Source organism: Ammospiza nelsoni, chromosome 3 (assembly GCF_027579445.1).
Source record: "Ammospiza nelsoni isolate bAmmNel1 chromosome 3, bAmmNel1.pri, whole genome shotgun sequence".
NCBI classification, from domain to species: domain Eukaryota; kingdom Metazoa; phylum Chordata; class Aves; order Passeriformes; family Passerellidae; genus Ammospiza; species Ammospiza nelsoni.
This window is the reverse complement of record NC_080635.1, coordinates 17,175,737-17,192,326: the sequence shown is the minus strand read 5'-3', so window position 1 is coordinate 17,192,326 and position 16,590 is coordinate 17,175,737. Positions and strand designations below refer to the sequence as shown.

At 37.2% G+C, this 16,590-nt stretch overlaps 1 protein-coding gene across 1 annotated transcript in view; it reads left to right on the top strand.

Moving 5' to 3' along the window:
- PPP3R1 (protein phosphatase 3 regulatory subunit B, alpha) overlaps positions 1-16,590 on the top strand; it is a 38,687-nt gene that overhangs the window by 2,327 nt on the left and 19,770 nt on the right. The window lies entirely within an intron of this gene.

The following is a 16,590-nucleotide window of genomic DNA, read 5'->3' as shown; positions in this document are numbered from 1 at the left end:
GAGATAAAACAAAAAACATGTAGTGAGTCAAAGAATGTTCTTCTGGATGTTTAGGTATAGCCGGTTCTAAAATAATCTGTCAGAGCATACGATGACGAGTCCATTACATAATGCTGGAAGTAATGTTGATAAGCTATTTTTGTCAGAGTTGACTTAGCAAGTTTTTCCTATGAGTAGTGTTTTCTAGGAAAAGGTAAACAGCACAGATAAAGGTATTAAATGATCTTAGTTTTAGATAAATTCTGTCTTCTTGGGATGGTCTGTGTTCTGGTTCATATCCAGATCTTGAACTTCATAGATGTAGTACAGAAGCCCCAGAATTCTGCAGGAATCACCCAAAACATGTTACATTATGCATCTGTCTTAACTAGTCTCTTATTCAGTTGTTTTGACTCACTTCACTTGAATACTAGAGCCTCTAGTGCATTTTCCAGAACTGATCTGACACTGGTTCTAAATTATTGGAGTAAAGAACCTCCTAAATAGGTTTTTAATAAAATGAAAAAAAACAACCCCATAAGACCATCTTAAACAATTCTTTACTATTTAGCGGGGAGGGTGTTACATGCTTTGCTTATTAGCTGAACAAAAAGCTAGTTATTCCTAAACAGGGAGATAGAGCCTGTTGGTAGAGAGGGGAAAAAAGACTTTTTAAAAAGTAATTATATTTTTTCACCGTTCCTGTGGTAGAAGTATGATTCTGTTTTTATGTGGTTTAACTATTAATTTAACAATAGGGAGAATGACAGTTGAGTAGTTGAAGGGAAAGTAGTTTGTGGTGGGCATACCTCAGAATCTTCAGTATATTCATGACCTAAAGCATCTGGCTTAGCAGGTGAAAGGAAAATTTTAAGGGAGTGGATTAATAACACCTAAATTTTGGGGTTTGCTCATATCTTAAAGTAGATGGGACTGTCCTCTGTCTATCAGTGCCAGAAAAAGAGAATTCAGTAATTCTGGTATTTCCGAGGGAATGAGATGAGGCAGAAATGCACATTTTTATGCCAAACCATTTCTCTCTGTCTGCTTCTGCCACCTCATAGAATGGGTCAGGTTGGAAGGTTCCACGATGGGTCACCTGGTTCAGCCTCCCTGCTCAAGCAGGGCTGTCCTGGAGCGCATTGCACAGGATTGTACCCAGATGGTTCTGGAATATCTCTGCGGAGGGAGACTCCGCACTTTCTCTGGGTGTTCTGTTCCGCTGCACAGTACACAACACAGTAAAAAATTCTTCCTCACCTTCAGGTGGAACTTCTGTGCATCAGTTTCTGCCCATTGCTCTTGTCCTTTTGCTCGGCACTACCACACAGAGCCTGGTCCGTCCTTCTGGAGCACTCCCTTCAGATACTGACACATTGATGAGGTCCTGGCTCCCTCAGCCTTTCCTTCTAAGAGAGATACTCCAGCCCCTTAATCTGGGTGCTGAAGTAGTGCTTACCTGGCAGTGTTACAGAAGAAATAGCTTTTTTTAATTGTAGATGTCCTTAATATTCTTCTTCTACTGTAATTCATAAACTAATCTTGCATAAGGTTTTTCACATTGCTATTTTTATTCTTCTAGTTTGAAGAATTGTTTTGCTTTCCCTCCCCATTTTTGCTGCCTGTATTTAGCAGTGTTTCACTACAGAAAACTGTATCCTCTCCTAAAACATTTTAAATCTGAGTGGTAGTTGAGCGTAAAGTTCTGTAGGTTGGACTCAGTGATCTCAGAAGTCTTTTCCAACTGAACTGATTCCATGATTCCAAAGACTTTGGTGTAACTATATGAAATGATGAAAAACTGTTTTAATGAAAAAACATTTTTTGTAATTTGAGCTAATATGTGACTTCTTGAAAACAATTTGCTCTCGATTTCCTTGCCCCTCGTCTACCTTGCCAAGCCTGTTTTCCCTTCTCTGTGTAATATCATTTGTCAAGTTGCAATTAGGAGACAGATTAATAAAGAATTAGAATAGTTCTTTGTTCATTGGCAGCCAGTTCATATAGTGACACATTTTCCAGTTTTCCATTGTTGTTTTCTTCTGGACTATATATTTTTCTGTTTTCCTGACCTTGTTTATTCCTGTATGTTCCTTGGGAGTAAAGGGGACTGGCTGTTTTCCATACTTCCTACATGCTATTTCTTTGCCAGAATCGGCAGAAACAGAGAAGTTGCTACTGTGTGATGTCCTTGTCATGATCCAAGTCTTCTGCTGCGGAAGGAGTGAGCATTGTGAGGATGAGGGAGTAAAAATTGAGATGGTGGGGAAGGAATGATAAGAGGAATATGTCGGCATAAAAAGTGCTTGTGCTTAAAGGTTACGCAGCTGGAACCTCTGAGCAGGATAACATTAGAAAATAAGCATCTTGTTTGACTCTCAGGCCTATGTTAATTAAAATATAGAAAAGTTGGAACTCTTGAAACAGTTGGAATTTTTTTGGCTGACATGATTATATATATTACTTAAATATGTTCTTTCTTTCCCAAAAACGGTAAGAATTTAACTTGCTATGCTCTTGTGAAGCTGGTAAATATTGACCTTGTTCTGTAAATGGAACAGGTCGAGGTCATGGCAGGGTAATAAACTTATCCTAGGTCCTTGTTATTGTTTAGAAGTTAGCATTAGTATGTGGTACTGGCAATGTGTGTTTGTAGGTTTGAAAAGAAATATGTCTAAATCAAATAAACTGTTACAAAATTTAGGGGTCTTGGGATTTGGAGTTGAAATGCAGCCACTAGACAATGTGCTGTACATTGTCCATTTGGCTTAAGGCACGTGATGGTGTTCAGTAGTTACTGGCTGCCTTCTTCCAACATCTTTGTAACAGTGTTTAGCTACTTAAAGTGACTGCTTTTTGAGATTAGAGCTGGAGATAGGCCTTTAATATCTTGCAGAAGCTACTCTGTTTCTTAGTTGTCAGTGGCCTCAAGTAATCTTGACACCAGCAGTGTCAGAAAGATCAGCTGCAGAGATTGCCTTAATGTGCTGAATGAAGTGGGAAAGCCTTGGACATGCACCAACATCTTTTAATCTGTGATAGATCTTTTGATAAACCAGTTCAGGTATACTGGGAAAGTCCAGGACTAGAAGCAGCATATTCTACTTGGGGTAGAATTTGTGCATACAATTTGTGCATGCAATGCAATGATGTAGCTAGATTTTTTTGGTCGCTGGATGAAATAATGTATTTAGTAATATTGAGATTATTTTAACGAGGGCTAAGATTAAATTATGTCTTGTCTCTCTATTCAGGTCTTACATATATAATTTGAATGGCAGAAATCTGTGGAGAGTTGGAGTTTTTTTAAATTTCAGGTGTGTCTAAGAATAAAACCACCATCTTTCAAGCGAAGTAATTTCTGGAGTGTCATTTCTTCTTAATTTTGACATTTTGTGTAGCTTGAAAATTTTAATTTGATAGCTATACTTTATTAGGCTTTTTCCATGTAGACAGTGTTTTATATGTTGCTACAAGCAGTTTAACTGTTTGGGCAAAACTGTGTTGATGATATAAAACAGGCTGGAGACTATATCTGACTCACTTGTAACTTGACAGTCATTTGGCCCTGCTGTTGATACTCCATTCCACAATTAAGGAAGAAATCTAGTGATAGAAATAATCCTTAACTGCATTACAGAAGTCTTGGAAACCCATTAAATGTGTTGGATTAAAGGCAGCATTTCTTAGGAACTGCAATTAAAAATATTGGCTTTCAAGCTGTAAACAGGTTGTGTCAGTGCATATTTGCAAAGTCTGTGTTGATGAACATTTTAAAGCAAACTTAAGGCACAGAACTGAAGCTTGAGTCAGCTTAAAGTTACAATAGTTCTTAACTTAGGTAAGGGGAATTAAAAAAAATGTATTAAGACATTTATGGAAGCAATTCAGTCAGAATTTGTGAGTGGCAGGAGAGGAATCAATGGGACAACAGATAGGAAGCCCAGAAATGAAACCCAGGGTTGATATGTTCTGTGAGGAAACGAAGCTACTGGAAAAGTGGATTCTGCTGTGATTCTCACTAGAATACAACCCTAGACTAGTATAATCTTTAAATGCTGTGGAACATTTTCTTCCTCTGATGTATTTGTGACAAACACGGAGATTTTTACCCCTTATTTTAATCAGCTGGAAACTACAGGACTCTTTTTCTACCTCTTCTCTGTTGTTACCCTGTGAGTATCTCCTCTGTGTGCATTTATTAGATGTTTTGGGGGTTTTTTTTGTAATAAGTAGTAAAGGACAAAACCAACTTGTTTCACTGCTGACTGTGTAGGTTCTGAATAGCATCTCTGAAGTTGAAAAATGTCACTGGAATTCCCTCTGCTGAATGACACTATGACTAGCAGAAAGGACTTTAAAAGGAGTTTCGTTTGGTTTGCTGTTGGGGTTTCTTTTTCAATAAACTCCATGGCTATGCTTCAGACCTGAGCATGTGAAGGAGAACTCATGTATCTTGTAGGCATGATGACTGAACAGCTTTTCAGTTTTGTGTATATAAAATGTTCCCTTGGGAAGTTTAATTTAGTACTGAGCCACTGCTAACAGGTGGTATTTGAGCACTGTGGTATTTGAGCAGTCATCGGTCAGTTTTGTTGATAATGCTAAAGTGACACTTCACAGATTTTTTTAGATTAAAGCTTGATTGCATGTAGATCTACTAAAAAGTCTGGGAAAAAATCTATGATAAATAGGAGAACTTCTAAGCAGCAGTAGTAAAAATGTCAGATGAATAAATAGACTTGATTTTTATATTTGACTCAAGTAGACTATCTTGGCACTCTAATAACTTTTCTTCTCAGAGGTATCAACTAAAATACCTGTTTGCCACCTATTAAATTTGTTGAGTTATTGTTATAAAATCAGTGTTAGTTTTCCTGAAATATTTTATTCAAAACACTGTTTATTTTATTAATTATAATAAGGCATTTGCAGGAGGTACCGCTGGTGTTAGGGGCTTTTTTTGTTTGTTTGTTTTCAGACAAACAAATTTGATTGAAATGCATTGAAAAATCAGATAATTGTAATTTGTAAAATATGAAAGGTTAGTAAGTTTGAATCTTGTGTACTCTTGAATATTATAGTGCAGCTCTAGAGATGCAGCTGAGTTTTGCTGAAGGTCAGTTCTGAAAAATCCTCTTTTGAGAGGCCTTGAAAAAATGGGATGATGAGTTGAAAGGTGGCCAGATGCCCTTTAGTGGTGAGAAAACAAGTCATGTGAGTAAAGGGGTCTAAAATGGAGCAGAATGAGAAGATGGTGGGTTTAGATGTAGGCATTTTTATGTAATTAGGGAGTAATAGTGTACTTGGTTTATAGCAGGGGGCAGAACAACTAAAGATTCCAGAAAAATTGTTTTTGGAGAAAGGATGGGTTTTACTAGTAGTTTTACCTACTTTCTCAGGGATGCTGTGTAGCATCTGTGCAGTGCAGTAAATGTTGTGTCAAGTCAAGCCTTGTTGCCCAGTGTTTCACAAAGAGTTGCTAAACGGCTTTGTTTAAAGTTAAAAGCGTTCTTTGATTTGCAGTTTGTATTACAGACTAGTATGCAAATGTATATGCATTATATACTGCCTTTAATGCTTGCAAACTGCAAGTTTTTGAAGGTATGGCACATGAAGAGATAAAATGGTGAATAGCAGAAAAATGGTGGCCTGTGATTCTGTGATTGAGATTACATGCACAATTGTGTCAGTCTTTCTATGGCGCTGTGGACTGGATTCTTGATTGTGAGCAACTGGTAATTATGACTGGAGGTCCCTGGGGCTCTGCAGAGGTGCATCTGCTGGACTTCTTTTGGAACCTGTAGACCCTATAAATACCAGTAATTTTTTTTAGTGTTGCACTGTGTGTACTCTTGTGCTTGCTTTTACATACATTTACAACTTTATGTACATTTACTACTTAAGAAAATTTATGGCTCTTCAGGACAGCAGTTTATGATTGTATTGTCAATTACAGCAATTAATAAGCCTTGAGTTCTGTCAAGATTAAGCAATCTTTAGTAAATGCTGTGAATTTTTAGTTTAGATATCTTAGAACTATTCTGGTAATGAGATTTTGGATAATTCTTCAAACATTTGACATGAATGTTTATAAGTTACTGAAATTGGTTTGGACTTCTAATGTAATCCTTTTAGTACCCTATTACTAGCTTGTAGGAAAAGTGATACTCAATATTTGCATTCCTGTTTGTAAGAAATAAACCAGTTCCTGTCCTGAAGAACGTAACCTAAAATATTCTTCTAAATAGCATTTGAGTATTATATTACTTAATATAACAAACTCCTGAATGGACATCACCTCATTGTTATGACTAAAAATAGTCAGTACTTTCTCTATGATGCATTTCATAAAAAGAAAACTTGTCTGAAGGTTTCAAATATTTCGTAGTGGGGAAAACCTTAATTGAAAAAGCAGTTGTGTTGTTGTTTGGTTTTTGTGGTTTGTTTTTTTTTTTGGCGGGGGGGTGGTTGTTTGTTTTTTTTTTTTTGTTTGTTTGGTTGTGCTTTATTATGTTCCATTTTGCTTTAATTTTATTGGGAAATCTGTGATAATTGGAAGACTTTGGAAATTTATAATGCATCTTCAGAACACCAATTTCTAATTTGTGGAAAATTCTTGAGTGCTGGAAATTAAGGATTCATTTTAGAATAGAAGCTGGTGATGCCAAAAAGACCTGTTTAATGTTTTGTAAATTTCTTGATAATTACAGTGGATTTGATCCCTCTGTTTTGGATCATAGTGTTGGTAGGACCTGTTTTCAAACCATATGATTCATTTTTATTCTTTGTGAATCCTTGAATAGCATAAACTAAACCAGAACTTGTTAAAATGTTTCCATTTATTAGCTGACAGCTGCAAGTTCTGATTATTTTCCTTTAGTAAAAAAGCAAAAGATAAAACAAGATTAGTGCTAACAGGTTGAGAATACAAAAAAGGTTAATATTTCAGATTGTGTTTCTATGCAACAACTCCCCTTCAGCACAAACTGGTTCTTCCTTTGATTTGCACATCTTGCTCAGTTCTGCATCTTTGCCTCCTTGATTGTTTTTTGTTCATGTCAGTTTGTGAAATCAAATCCCATTTTTGAACTGTCTTTTTTGTTTTGAGGTATGTGTCATTTTCAAAATTCTTCACAATGTTCTTCAGTCTCTTTTGTGGTGGAGCCTGAATGACATTTTGCCTGCTATGTGATCTTTTTTTTAATCATCCTGTTTCCTCTTTCTCTCTTCTTGTTGGGCAGCTGTTGGGCTGTAAGACGTTTATCTCCTTTCAAACTTAGATTTCCCTTTTTGACTTCCCAAGTGGTATTGAACTGTTTTTACATTTCTTACATGGGAAGAAAGGCCGGTGACAGCATCTGCTTGTGCAGCCTGTTTCTGTGCAGTGCTGACTTTCCTGACTCTGTGTGACTTTCTGACTCTGTTCTAACCCCTTGTGGTAGAGCCTTGTGAATTGCTGATACTTTCTGCATTGGTACTTACACTTTCCCGCTCAAGGACGTTTGTTAAAACTGCCACTAAACTGTTTTATGCAGTAGAGCTGCATCATCTTGTTTTTTTGCTTCAGGCCTTTTCAGATTAATTTATAATACCTGTGTAACTGTTCCTAAAGCCTTTCCCTTTGCAGTTACACATGACTGAATACACTATTGAAATCTAAAAACTTAGGAAAATCAATTGGTAGAGAAAGATATGCAGGTCATGTTGTTCTTGACTGTTTCTAACCTCACTGTTTCTGTGAATAGGGAATTATGTTGAACTGCAGTAGAGTCTTTTAAGTATCATAATGCTGTTATATGATGCAGTATAATCTGTTAATATATCTTTGGTATTTTCTTTGCCCTCTATAAATACCACTTGCAGTGAATCTACTGTCTAAACTCCCCTAGAAAAAGAAGCCACCTCAACTTATTTTGTAACTGATAGTGATCTTCCATACTTTCCTTGCTCGAGTTTGTTAACAGTCTGTGGCAAGGGACCTTTGCTAGCTACATGAGGAAGAAACACATTAATTATGTGACATGAATGGATATATGTAACTAGTTACAGAATTATATATTTAACAAATATAGTAATTTGTATGTTCGTTACTTCCTGTCAGAGAACAACATGCTACATTTCATTTCTAGCTAAATTCTTATCTTTCATATTTGTCTCAGCCTAATCAGGCCTGAGGATCTGTAGTCATTTCTTGCAGAAATTAGGGTTGAGATTTATTTTCTTTGCTTGGGGTTCTGTGACTGCTGTAGCTCCTTTTCTGCTTTATGGAAAAACCCTCTGCAAAGAGAAATGTTCTTACTCCTTTTTAATCCTCGCTGCATTGCTGAAGTGTAGTAATAGGAAACTGGTCTAATGGATATTGTGCTTTTTTCTGCCTGTAGAGTTCAGGCTTTTGGAGTTAAATGTCTTCTTTGTACAAGCCAATCCAGAAGTTCAGAAACTTCAAAAGACTGAGCTATCCTTTAATTTACTCATTTCTTGTATTTGGAGTATCACAACTCATATTTTTAAGAGGTAACTTTTGATTCTATAGATATTGATAGCCTTTGGGTTTTTGAAGATTACGCAAAAAGAAGTTTAAATTTGCAAGCAAGTCCTATACCTTAAGTGACTGTGATTTCCACAATCTACTAGACATAGTTGAAAAACAATGCAGAGAAATGAAAGCCTGTATTTCATGCTCCTCATTAATCTAGTGGCAAGAGTGCTTGACTTGGAAATATTACAGAGAATATAATTCTTTGACTATTAATTTTGGAGGGATATTGAAATGCCAGTTAACTTGGTAGAGTTTTTACGGGACTTAGTCTGTAGAGTTGCTTCCTGAAGCTTCCTAGTTTGGTTTTTTTTTCATTTTATAGTCACTGGAAATGCTGAGAGTTTAATTGGCCTAATTAAAAGCAACCTCATGAGAATATAGATAGCAAATTGTATTTCAGTATGGCTTAGATCAAGTTAATATCTTCTTGTAAAGTAATTGTTCTGTACCTATTTATATGTAGGTCAGCCAGGGGTGAGGTCATTATTGCTTTGTGTTGAAGTGGAAGTTTGGAGCATTGTCTGTTTTCTGGGAAAAATTTGTTTTATCTTCAAATTGTTGTGAATCAAGAGAGAAGCTGAAAGAGCTTTAATTACCTACTGAGTGTTTTATCTTCAAAAATGAGTGTTTTGACTCTTCTGGGTACTTTTGTCTTTTCTTCATTTGACAGAGTATGATGTGCTAAATAACAGCTTGGGTATAATCTTAATTTCTGGCAAAATTGTGGGACTCTGTAGTACCTCCAGGTTCTTGGTGGGGCTTACATGTTTTGCCCTAAGCTTTTGAATGAAGTTTTTTTCCCTTTTTCCTCTGTGTTAGTTTACTTTTTGAAATCTGTAGTTGTTCTTTCACATTAATGTGACACAATTTATTGTTTGCAGTTGCTTGGATTTTCTGTGTTCATATTCACCCACAAAGGGGGAAACAGTCCTTCCTACTAATGAAGTGATTAAATTGGTGTTCCTAAGTGTCTGATGTCCAGTTTATATCCATCGCTGTCCCAAAAAACAAGAAAACAAGATCAGTGTGATATGCTTTGATTTTTTGTTTCTCTTTAATATCTTATTAAATGTAAGTTAATGCAATTTCTTTGTTAAGATGTTGGCTCCTAACTGAAAATCCCAGGACGCCTCAGTCACTTGATAAAGTCTTCAGTCCCATTTAATGTTTCCTCTCATACTCCTTAGAAAAACTTTTGCACTGTGTACTTCCAAAGTATATGATGTGTCTGTTCTTTTGCAGTAATTTGCATTTTCTACCTAGTTTTGTGCTTGGATCACAAATGTTCTGGACGGTGTGGTCTTGGTTTCATTTTGACTAGTGTGGGGTTAGTCCATATAACAGCGCATGGGGTCATGGGGTGGATTGATTGAGAAACTTTACTGCAATTGTCTTTAAAGCTGAAAAGGACCAGTTGCCATAGTCTGCTCTTTAGCTAAGGGAATTGAATAAACTTCACTCTGTGTTGTAAAAGTGGAAAGAAGTTTTGTAGGTGAAACCAGTATATTAAGCTAAATAGAACAAATAAATTATTATCTTGAAAATTTTTCTGGGACTCCTTTAGAAGCAGTGGAGGAACAAACTGTTAATCCCAAAGCCTTCCCATTGTGAACTCTTAATTGCATCAGGACTTAATTTAGTAGTGGCAGAATTTTATTGTTCCCCTACTAAAGGTTGTGTTGCTTCAGAATCCTTCTGGGAAACTCCTTTCCTTGGCTTTTTGAGAGTTCATTATTCGTTTATGCACTTAAAATTGCAGGGTTCTGAGAATTTTTCAGAGTGATGCAAGCTTAAGAAATGTGAGCTTTGAAGTGATTGGATACGCAGATTGGGTGGTTGCTGCTAAAGAGTGGCAGCTGGGAACTGCCAGATGAAATTGTGAAATGTACCTTAGCTCATAAAGCTAACACTTTTCTTCCTGTCACTATTTTTCTCTTAAGTTTTATTTACAGATTGTGATGTTTTTACAGGTTTTTACAGTGAGAGCTCTTACTGTTTTCTATGGCTTTTCATACGTATGAGGTTTTGCTTTTCTCCTTCAAATAACAAGATTAATTTGTTAGTTCTCTAAATGTGGCACAACCTATTCTCTGCCATACCTAGTTTTAAAAACTCACTATGTTTGTTTCCAGCACTTTTTATTATCCATCTGACATACTGCAAACTCTGTTAGGGTGATCATAAAATGGAACAGAAAATATAAGTTGTCTCACATATTACAGATGAGACAATTGAGTTAAGTTTACAGTAATCTAGTTATCTTTTAGTTATCTAGTTATCTTTTAGGTTTTTATTATGTCTGCATCGAAGTTGTGTGAGGTGATTTAGGGGAATACATACATACCTAGTAAATGATATTATCAATGTAGGCTCTGACCTCATGGCTTCTTTTGTCCTCCAAGTTCAGGAAAAGGACTTCGCAGTAAAACTGCTTTTATCTTTGGTCATTCTTTCTTATTAAGCAATTTAGCAAACTGCTTTGTTGTTTCTGCTGAGTCTGTGTATGTCTCATTCTGTCTTGGGTGACTTTTTTTTCTGGGAGACGCTGCAGGTGAGTAACTATTGTTTGTGTCTGCATGTAGAGATCTATGATTAAACCAACTACTTAATCATACCTTCAATATCATGCAACTCTAGATTTTTGTAGGAAGCTGAGCAAGTGTAATGGAGTTCAGATAGGGAATGCTATAGGATGATGTATATGAATATATATCATATAATCCCTGCTGTGAGTGTACAGACTTCACAGATTGCTTTCCAGTCCTGAAAACTTGAATTTCAAAACATGAAAATGTTAAAAATTGGTGTTATCCTATTTGAGTAGATGCATTTTTTATTGTTATGTTTCCCTTAAAAAAGCCAGATGGTGTATTAAAGGCTGAATCCTCTTGTAAGTTACACTCTTGATTCCTTTAATTTTTCTGTCTGCTAGAGGCTTTGGCAAAAGGAGCCATCACTAACATTGGTTTTGCTTTGTGCTTCATTGGTTTAGGGCTTCCCTGTGATATCCTGGAATGGTTACTTGACTGTGATGGCCTTAAACCATTAATATCTCACATTGGAGGAGACCCATGGACAGTGAAGTGTTTAAATAAAGCATAGCAGAAGTTACTGGCCAACTGCCAGCCAGGGGACAAGTATCTTCCCTTAAAATGACTGATGAAGCTTGAGCAGAGACATGACTGGATTAGATGGTGACTAAGGAGTAAACTGTGGGCTTTCCCTAAGACTTGGACAGTCTTTCTTGCCTCTTGTATCCAGAAAGGGGATGTGGTAGAACCTGACATACATGCAAAAGGGGAGACTCTTCTAAGGAATCATCACTTACTTAAAATAAGGGGGTGGTGTTTTGGTGTTTTTTTGCTTTTTTTGTTTGTTTGGTTTTTTAAATTAGACTTTTTTTTTATTGTGGCAAAGGGAATTATAACGCTTGGCATACTTGAAAGAAGCAATGCCAGAATGCTGTAACAGCTTTAACCTGACTTGATCTCTACTGTAATCCCAAATCCACCAATCCCCTTTGCCCTGGTTCATTATCTCTGATGTCTGCAATTTAAATATGTTGAAGAATTAGGTATTAATCTTTTTTTGAGTTCCTTCTGTACTGAAGGTCACAGAGTATTTTATTTAGAGGCAGGATTAAAAGTTTAGGCTGCTTCACGGGTAACACATTTAAAACTTGAAATCTTCTTTCCAAGGTAAGTTAAAAGAAGCTGTGTTTGGTTTTGTGGTTTTGTTTATGATTTTTTTTCCCCCTGAGGTGTTCTCTTTTCTCTATGTGAAATGCTTACAGCCTTCCTTGATGTTTGCTGTTGATTAGTATTCACAGGTGAGGTATTGAGTTAGATTATAAACAACAGCTGACAATAACAGTAAGACCTGTTAACAACAGTAGGACCTGTCTGTTGTACCTTTATGGTTTCACCTTTAAGATCATACATAGAAGCTGAGCGCTGATACAAGTTCAATTGTTTATCAGATTTCTGGTAACCTTTACAAGAAATGTATCTGAATGCACCCAGAAAAAGTTACTATAAAATTTCAAGGGATGATGGTTGGCAGATGTAGGGGAGAACACAGTTTATGTATCTAAATGGAAGTTATTTCCAAACGTGAAGGTGGAATGGAAGAATATGTTGACTGGCTTGCATCACTAGTTTTAAACTACTGGGTGGAATTGTAACAGAGATGTTAGGGAGTTGTGGATGTATTATGCTAGATAGGTGTGGCCTCTTCGAAATTGTGCCTGCCAGTAAATCCTCTACCAATTTAAAGGAAACCTTAAGTTACTTGGACAGCAGTGTGTGAACTAAATGTAACTGTAAGATTTCTTTTTAATCTCAAATGAATAGTGAGATAAAGTCCCCTCTGAACCTCCTTTTTCCCCAGCTCCCTCAGCAGCTCCTCATGGGACCTAGATTCCAAACCTTCTCTGGACATGCTTCAGAACCTCAATGTCCTTTTTGAAGTGAGGGACCCAGAACTGGATATAGGTTTTGAGGTGTCTCCAGTGCCAAGTACAGGGGAGGAATGAGGTTCCTGGTTCTGCTGGCCACACTATTCCTGATCCAGACAGGATGCCATTGGCCTTCTGGCCACCTGGGCACACACTGGCTTGTGTCCAGCTGCTGTCAGTCAACACCACCATGTCATTTTCTGCTGGGACACTTTCCAGCTACTTTTCCCCCGGCCTGTGGTGCTGTCTGGGCTTGTGACCCCAGGGCAGGACCTGGCACTTCACTTTGTTGAACTCATACCATTGGCCTTGGCCCATTGATTCAGCCTGTCCAGATCCCTCTTGCAGGGCCTTCCTACCCTCCAGCAGAACACAACTCCCATAGTGTCATCTGCAGAATGACTGAGAGTACCCTCGATCCTCTTGTCTATGTCATCGACAAAGGTATTAAATATGACCTGCCCCAGAACTGAGCCCTGGGGAGCTGGTGACAGGCCTGCAGCTGAATGCAACACCATTCACCACCACTCTTGGCTTGGTCATCCAGGGAGTTCTTTTACCCAGTGAACTCCTGGCCCACCTGAGCCTTGTGCAGACAGTTCCTCTGAGAGAATGCTGTGGGAGACAAGTGTCAAAGGCATTCCTAAAGTGCAGGTAAATGACATCCACAGCCTTGCCTTCATGTGCTCAGTGGGACACCTTGCCATAGAAGGAGATGAGATTGGTCAAGCAGGGCCTGCCTTGCAAGAGCCCAGGCTGACTGAGGCTGATAGAGACACTGATTGCTCTTGTTGTCCTGCATGTACTGTGTGGTTATACCCAAGATAATCTAAATACCAGCATTAAAGGTCAGTTCATAATTTTCATGGCTTGGTTTTGTAGCTATATCTTCAGGGGTCCAGGAGAAAATAACTATAATATATTGCTGCAATATGCATCTTGTTGCTGGTTGACTAAAGAATTAAAGAAAAAGTGGTGGATACTCTTCCGTAAGAATACTGTTCATTCTTTTCCATGTAGACCATTGAAAGATGTATTTGGTTAAGAAATACTAAAACAGATTTCTTTCATGACTTGTGCCATTCTGTGAGTTCAATATATGTTGTTACTTCTAGCTATTCAAGTTGTGTTCATAACAAGAGTTACTGATTTTGATGGCAAGTTTTGCTCGGAGAAGTGCAACTCTTACATACCAGTGGAGTGCCCAAGTCCTTTACTGTTGTACTTCTTGTCTGTGCTACTTACCTGGTATCATTATTGTTGCTTCTCTGTTTTCCTGTCTTTCCTTACTTATTTACTTTACTTTAATCCATGACTTTTCTGAATAACCTGTAAGAATTTGTTGCTCGTTTGTACCCTCTTTAATTCTTTCTGTTGTACATGTGGAAAGCTCACACCAAAGGGTAGCAAGGTGCCCAGATAGGATAGTCCAGTGCCAGAAAATATATTGGATTTTTGGATAACCAAGGTAATAACTATGGAATGTCGTGGACTTTGGTTACAACAATGAATGGAACATAAGCAGAGTTGAGGTGGTGAAAATTGTAGTGTAGTCCTCAAGATTCAATGAATTGTCATTTGAGCTGGATTCAGCTTGGAAGTCTTGGATCTTAAACCACTGTCATGCTGTCCTAGCTTCAGGATAGACTGGACTTGTTGATGACCTGAAAACATAATGCAAGATTGATGAGTGTAGTCTAGCTCACTGCTAGGAGATATTTAATTTTTGATCTTACTGAATGTGAGGTGGGTGTCACCTCACATGAATTTTTATGTATGTCTTTAATTCCTTCTTTAGGACATGATCTTAGAAAACAAGCTGATAATTTGGGGTCAGCAGTGAAACTATCACCGCTGTTAAGTTTCTTGAACTTCCACAAGCCTTCTTATTCAATGTCTTCTAATTTCTTGGCTTTGCTTAATTTTTGCATCACAAAATCCAACTCAACATTAGTATGAACGTAAGAATTTCAGAGGTGGATTTATTTTCTTTGAGTACAAGTCTTGTGTTGAAGAACTGCTAATTCGAGGAGGAAGTATTTAGGAGAGTTGCACTCTCTCTGCCTGGAATATTTTCAAGCAAAGCAGGTACTTAGTAGCTGGTTTGTATAAAACAATGCAGAAGTCACCAAGCTGTTCTACTTTCTCAATTTTGGCAGTTAGTCTGCACTTTTATCAGTTCTTCAGTTAAGTCTTGCTTTCAGGTAACTATATTTGGATATTCCAATTTTAGGTTGGTTTGTTCACTGCCTGCAATAAAAAGCCTAAAAGGTTCCTTAATTACTCCAAGTCAAAACACAAATGCCAAATTCCCTGGTGATTTTATCTATAACATTTCCTTTACAAGTTTCCTTTTGCAGTATATAAATTGGATATTCCTGTTAAATAGAAGATGAGTGACTATTTTTCTTAGTTCATAGATTCCTCTTGGACTGACAACAACATTATTGTGTTGAGTAGTTTGTTCAAGGGTTTTTGAGGGTTTTTTCTTCTCATAGAATTTAACAAAAAAGGCCAAATAGATGTATATTCATACTCTTTATGAACAGGGTAGATTAAAGTATTTTTCTTGCTGCTTTTTTGCACTGAAATCTTGTTCTTGCTTTTCTTGTTTTAAGCCATATTTTTTGTAGTGTCTGCAGAAACTTTGTGTATGTCTTTCATCTGCACTTTGGTAAATTCCTTTTAGTGTTTAATTCTCTGATATGTTCCTTATAAAATGTATAAATTACAATAGGTGAGATCTTGCATATTTTTGTGACCAACATTTAATTCAGAAATTCAAATATTAACATTAATAAAGCTTTAAGCTTCCTGGGCTTTGTGTGAAATTTATTTTAAACCATTGTAGTTGTGTCTATGTGGCATGTTCTAGTCATGCAGAAATTTTTAGAGCCTTGAAAACACATACCGTCCTTTTTAGTTTGACTACTTGCCTGCTGTTTTTTGATGAGGAATACGAACCTCTGACAGTCAAAAAAACCCCCACCCAAATCAAACTTCTTTTCACCAAGCAGTTCTTCACTGTTAAAGCTTTATGAAAGTGACAATACGTGGAAAATGAGCTCAAAGGAGGAGGAAGAATTCTCTGCAACAGGTAATTGTCATCAATATTAATTTTGGTGGTATGGAGAAGAATGAGAAAAGACAACAGAAGCATTTTACATGTTTGTGGAACAGGGAGAAGGGTCTTACGTGTAGGCTTTTCCTAAATGTGAGCTGCCAGCTGCTTCCATCTTTCCTTTTAATACTCCCATTCTTTAAAGTTGTGGTAGGGGTATGATGGAAAACAGCTTTTTGTGTAATTTAAGAATTGAAGTTGGCTATCTTGATAATGCCTCATTCTGGTCCCCAGCTGACATGACTGTTTCACTTGCCTGAAGTTTCTTGCTTTTGTTAACAGTGATAATTAGAAGTGTAGAAGGTACAGGAGCAGATGCAAGAAGCACAGCATACATTGTGTTGCCAGCACCCCGGGAGGTGCCCTTGCATCAACAACACAAATGCAGGAACATCTAGTGCAGAGCTGGAGCAGCTGGGGCTGTGACAAGATGGTTTGCATTTTTAAGGCCATTTACAAGGATGAACATTTACATTGCTTTTGTATGCTGCC